Raw genomic sequence first — 6,674 nt, forward strand, 5'->3', positions numbered from 1 at the left:
AAATCACCTGACCTGTCTTGACTTACACGCAATTAATTGCACAGCCACCTCTCAGTGCATTACGAATTCAGGGTATATAGTTTGATCTCCATTTTATTGTGCTTGTATTCCCCCATGGAGTCACCCCAGTGAATATGATCAATATTCACTTATTCTAAAAAGATACAATATTTTTTTCCTCTTAAAAGGATACCATTAGTGTTCCATTAATAAATCTGAAATCTCTGTTGCATTCTCATGAGATATGTTAAAAAAATCCCAAAATAACTTGGAGATTGAATTGCTAACATTGCCTTGTATGGTAGTAGTATAAAAACTTACAACAGTAGAAGATAGAGAAAATGATATGGTGTTTATTTTCCCGAGTTATAATATGCACATACAACCTGCAGACATAAAATAAATAAGCAAAACATACAATAAAGGATACCTCAGAAGTATGTATCCAACTCAAATCTAAATAAGCAGATTTGTCTCAAATGTCCTGTGATGCAGCATAGCCCCAGCACTGAAACACGGGGTTTCATTTCCAGCTTTGCCTTCCAGCTGTTGCAGAACTGGCAGCTCAGCACCCTGCCTTCCTTGATCCACTTCCAAGTCACGCTTTACAAAACTGATGGGACTTGGCTGCCCCTGGGGTACCCCTTCAGGGTGCCCCCTAGCTGTAACTGAGGAGGTCCTGACCTGGATGGGCACATCCACAGCCACCCAGTGCTTGCCACTGCTGCAGGAACACTGAGCACTGTGTCTCTCCCATGCTTAGGGATGTTAAAAACCACTAAACCCCTGTGTTGCTCTTTCTACACAAAGCACTACCAGATTGCCTTTCAATGTCAAAGAGAGGTATGTGTTCATTACTCTCCTCTCAGCCCTCCCAATCCTAACAGCAAGACCATCTAACCTCTCAAGAGCACAAAGCTTTGGAATACTGAGGTGGTTCTCTGATCATGGATTTGTCCAGAGGCCTCTGTTCTGCAGCCAGGAAAAATTACCTCTTGTATTTAGAATCACCCAAACAGCATTTCTCGGTACACCATAGTGAGAAAAGTCCTGCCAAAGCTGCCAACCAAAGGTGTCTGCCAAGAAGAAATATGTGTGTATAGGATAGGACTTAGGTCACACTGCTATGGCTGAAGACTAAATACTCTGGAGAAACCTTGGTTATGCCTTCTCCAGGGGAAGCGTGAGATGAAGACACCAAAGTTTCTGAAAGTGTTGTCAGATGAGATGATGTCTCTTGAGAGGATAACTAAGGGAGGAAGCTACACAGGCTGAAAAACTTCATGGCAGGTAATGAAAGAAACTTTACCTGGACTGTCTAGGCAGGACAGCATTCCCATCTGAATTGTGCAGCATCTCTCCCTTATTTAATCTTACCTGTGGATAAGCAAAAAGCTTCTGTCTACAGGATTATTTAACAAGCATTTTTTTCCAGAACTACACCAAAATCCTCCTACCTTCTACAGTGCTTAACAGTTCACCTTCTTGGAGGATGCAGACTGCAGGCCATTGGCTCTGCTACTGTCTCTCCTATCTGTCTATTTCCAGAGCTCTTGGGAGATGAAAGCACTGCCTTGGCCTCAGGAAGAGTCTCTCCTTCCTGTTCCCATCCCTCCTCATTCCCCTCCCACTGCTTTCAGCTGAGAGTTTATTTGCAGACAAATGTGTCATGCTGGAATGATCTCCTCTTCCCATTTTGTGGCCATATTGCTCTGGATTGGCAGGGTTTGTTTTTCCTAATGGTACATTGCTCCATTTTGCACTGTCTGCAGCAGCCAGTGCTTTTACCTCTATTACCACCTTAGACTAGTTACAAGGAAATCTAAGGCAGATGCATCGAAGCAACTCATTTTCCCACAAAAAAACAACAATTCTTACTTAGGGTAAAATCTGAAGATCATATAGATCTCTTGAAAAAAAGTAAATATGGTAAGGAAAGGAAATCTGTGTAAGAAAATCTGCAAAAAACTTCATACATCTCTATTATTAGTTAAATATGAACTGAGATGCCAATCAGGTTGTGTCAGTATGTACTGCAAATCTTCTGAGGATGCTGTAAATCACAGAGCACTTGTAAATGGGCAAAGACTTGGAACCAGGCTATGGCAAGCAATCTGTAGCAGGTTCCCAACACTATTCTTCTATCGAGAAAGTTTTATATGAAAGACCTGAGAATAAATCACGTAATCATGACATTGTGAGAGTTGTCAGTTGTCCAAAAAGCTTGTAAAACAGTAATAAAATTAAAAACAACTAAAGAATTTTGAGACTGTAGGTCTGTCAGCTGAGTAGCAGTCAGCTATACCCAGCTACCAGCCTGAGTACTTCCACCTGCACAAGGCAGTAGGTTTTATGCAAAGGCTTTTTCTTTTTTTTTTTCCTGTGAAAGCAAGGAACTTGAGTTACATCATTCAGGGCATCCTCAGGATATGTGTTGCCTTAGAAAGTGGCTTTGTTTACCAGCAAGTGCAAAGTAAACTCTGGAGAACTGCTGGAATTGCACTTAATGTGGGCTTACAGACACTTCCGTATAGCACTGAAGTAGTTTAGATTCTTGATGTTCTGCGTTTTCTATGCATTTGTACCTTTATTATATCATTAAAATATCATTAACTCCTTTTCTAAATCCAAACTGAAACACAGCATTACTGTTTTGCATCTATACCCTGGCTATTTTTATCTGAATAATTAAAAAGACATGTTTATGAAACTCAAGCTGCCCTGAGAGATCATTAATATTACAACAAAACCAATCCTGGCAGCAGTCAGCGATTGTTTCAGAAGGATCCTGGAAGCCTGCTGGCAATGAAAAAGCTTTTTTCAACCTCTCATAAACTCAGCCCTCACCACAAAACCCCTTAAATTATGTCATCTACAGTGAAGGGCTCAGGAAGTCTGGGCTGCTTCGAAGAGAAAGAAAGCATTTCCATACCACCGGATGGTGACCCCTGCACGAAGTGAGAGCCCAGCCTGAGATGGGGAGAGCCAGTCCCCATGCAAGGGCACAACAAGGTGCTTTCACTTCAGGCAGAACAACCTGTAAAACCAACCCATGCTGATTCATGGAGCTGTCCAAAGCTGCCCAGCCTTTGAGCACTTGGAAAAGAGAGAGGTAGTGAGTAGGAGTCACGTATGAGCACAGTGCAAGACGTGAGTGGAAAATGGGTGGCCCTATTTCTTAAAGCCCCAGGGGAGATCTGGCCAGTGAAACTCTGCTTTTCAAACCCATCTGGCAGCAGTACATGAAAGTAAAACCTGTGGTAAGCATGAGCTCAGAGCATGAGCTCTGATCTTTAAAAAGCTTTCTCAGTTCTGAGCTAAGACACAGATGGGACAGCTTGTGCTCTGGCACTCTGCAAAGTCCCATCACAACCACTGGGTTCAGATTGTGGTTTCCACACCCGATGCCACTTTTGTGGGCAGCTTGCCATGGTAACCTCAGGCTTTTAAAAAGATATGCAATGAACTCAAGGACATTACAGAAAAAAAAAAAAAAAGTAATCAAGATCAAGATCAAAAGATCAAGAGTCTTTATGCCAATGTACAGAATGTAGTAACATTGTAAGTGCCTTCCTGCCCCCAAATCAAATTGCAGACTTTAGAAGAAAAATCTGGCTTGCTATAGAACAAACTTAGATTTATGTTAACTAGAAAAATCTACTTATTGTATTCTGTTACTCTCTTTTCCTTTTAGCAGCTGCACTAGAACAGATTACAGATAGAAGTGTACTTTAATGTATTAGATCTTGTTTTGCTCTGTGTGATGTATCTGAGGGATTACTGTTCCAGTCTGTGGTGCACTCAGTGTGTGTTTGCAGACAGACAGGCTTTGAGTGTATCACTCTTAGCTCTTCTTTTCCCCACTCAAAAAAGTGAACAGTAGTAATTTAGCAAACATGCTAGTTACCTATCCCTGAGCAAGACAGCGAGGCAGCTGCCAGTACAGTGGGCATCACTTGTGAACCTCTTTGAGTCAAATTTGTGAAAATAAGACCATATCTCAGGGACCACCCAGACTGCAGCACTTGTAATGCACAGGAGCAAAAAACAATACTTGGGTTCATGGGCCCTGCTACCAGCTAATAATCCTCTCTAATACAAGACATTTGCCACAGGCAACAGTGTCTGAAGGAATGGACATGGCATTCTTCCACAGCCAGGGAAAAGGCAGGCTAAGAATGTGCTTTTTGCTGTTTCGCCTGCAGATAAGCTTGACTACCAGACTGCCAGGCCAAATGGATTCAATACCTGCTGGCAGAAATCTTTGAAAACTGAAGGAAGAAAGACTGGCAGAGCGCCAGTAGCGAGACAACCTCATGTGGGACAGGTATGAGGGTTCTTGTGTTCTACCCATGTTCTTGATTTGCTGTTAAACTCTGGCAAATAAGATGTGATACTGGGACCTGCACCTTTTAAATGGCCAGGTCTGGTCAGCACCATGCAGGTCATAATCAATCTCCAAAAATCCTGTTTATGAGCAGGAGAGCAAGGCTGCTGGGGTTTCTATGCAGATGTGTTTCTGACATACCATGAGGTGCATGTGCTCTGTTGCTGAGGCTTCCCACACTATTCTAGGAGGCATCGTTATGCTCTGGACCCTTGTAGCTTCCAGGCAACACTGCAGCCAAAATGGGATTGACACAGCATAAAGCCCTCCACCAAAAGAAGGATAGCAGTGCCCTTACTGAGCAAATGCTAAACACCCGACTGAAGTCCTGCTCTAAGAATCCTGGGGCAACCAGGCATAAGCTGGACTACCAAAACAGCATCACTTTTCAGAGCATAAACTGCAGTAATGCATCCAGGTTTGCCTAACTTTTCTGGGTCTGTGCTAGGACCTTCCCTCTCTCCTCTCCCTCACAGGTCTTCCCCACTTGTGCCAGCCATTGATAAAAACACAGATTTTAAGATAGCTCATTTGTCTCAGAGAGTCAAGCAGCGGCAGCAGCTGGGATGTGGATGCCCAGGACCTCTCCCTGCCCTCACAGAAACTTAGATCCCATCTGTAACTGGATCCCTCTTATCAGTAACACAGTAAGCAATTCCCATGCAGGAACAAAAGCTGAGACCAGCTACCAGGCTGTGACAGTCCAGATTTATTAGGCTGTCTGCCACTTGAAACAAATCTCCAGCCTGAGATTTGCAGGTGCTGTAGCAGAGAAAAAGCACTTTCCTTTTTTGTCTCTTCATTGCCCTGCCTGCAAATGATCAGCTGTGGCATGAAAAGGCTGCTGCTCTCACTTTCCACTCTTGTTTCATTACCTGTGCATCACCTGTCATGTGGGATGTACAGAAGCTGCTCAGCCAGAACCTCGCTAAGGATGAGTACAAAGAAATGCAGCACCTTTTGGAGGGCATAACCTGTAAGTGAAATGAGATTTGCTGTGACCTCTCTGATCACATTGACTCCTGAGAGTGGAATATCAGCACAGTATCAAACACATACTTGCATGGCAGCCTGTGGCTACTGAATATATGTAAACAACAAGCTAAAAGTGAGGAACAAAACAAAATGCTGCAAGGAGCTACTGCAGGAAAGTTGCAGAGCACAGCAACCTTCCCTGGTGAGCGCAGGTAGGAGGCAGAGCCAGTTCATAAAATCACAGAATCATAGAATATCCTGAGATGGAAAGGACCACATGGGTCACAGAAGTCCAGCTCCTGGCCCCGCACAGGACAACTTCAAGAACCACACCTGAGAACTTGTTAGACTCTGCTAGGTTTGGTGCTGTGACCACTTGCCTGGGGAGCCTATTCCAGCATCCAAACACCCTCTGGGTAAAGAACCTTTCCCTAACACCCAACCTAAATCTCTCCTGACAGCTCCAAGTTGCTCTCACTGATGTTACACAGCAAAATTAAATGCAAAACCAGCCACTGCTGGTACTAGAAGTTACTATATGGTTCTGAACTTCATGAGTTTGCTTGGGGTCCTCCTCTTCCTCATTCACCTCCTTTGTCCCATCTGTCCCATATCCTGAGGTGAAGCATCTACAAAGTCCTGGTTACACACTTTGTCCATCCCTCCTGGACACTGAAAGTCGGTCCATTTGTGTTAAAGATAAGGTCATTTCTCTTGCCCAATGGCGTAATAAAATATCCAACTTGTGGGAGCATTTTGAAGCAGCTTTGCAAACAGCATTTGCCAAAGGACTATTTAGGCAATGGCATTACTCAAAAAACAAAGGGCGCTGTCTTGGGGTTGGTGTGACATGCAGAGCCAAGGATATTTGGCAGAAAGTAGGTGAAGTCCTGCTCGTGCCATCATGGAGTACCCAAAGATCCTACGGCAGCAGTGGCATGCTGGGACCCTCAATGCCAGTAAAATCTCATGACCTTGTGGGCCAAGGGATTTGCTTTGAAGCCATTTTGCTTCCCTTTCTGCTCAGAGTGATGTTTTCCTCAGTCACCTCATCGAGCACCAGAATAATAATAAGAAAATCGCCGCGGTGTTGACAGACACAGTGTGGCAATGCTCAGCCGCGGCCAGACACCCGAAGGGGGGGTGGGGTGGGATGTGTGCGTGTGTGTTTTTTTGTCCCAAATTCAGGGTGAATACGAGAATTCTGTTCCTCTAGGAGCAGCAGCGCGGCGATGCTCGGACCGCGGGCATTTTAACAGGGCAGGCACACACACAGCCCTCCGAGCGCGGCACGGCGGCTCCTCGCCCTCAC

The sequence above is a fragment of the Pseudopodoces humilis genome, chromosome 3, assembly GCF_049639895.1.
Source record: "Pseudopodoces humilis isolate 2021_Gansu_Grassland_sample_001 chromosome 3, ASM4963989v1, whole genome shotgun sequence".
Taxonomy (NCBI): Eukaryota; Metazoa; Chordata; class Aves; order Passeriformes; family Paridae; genus Pseudopodoces; species Pseudopodoces humilis.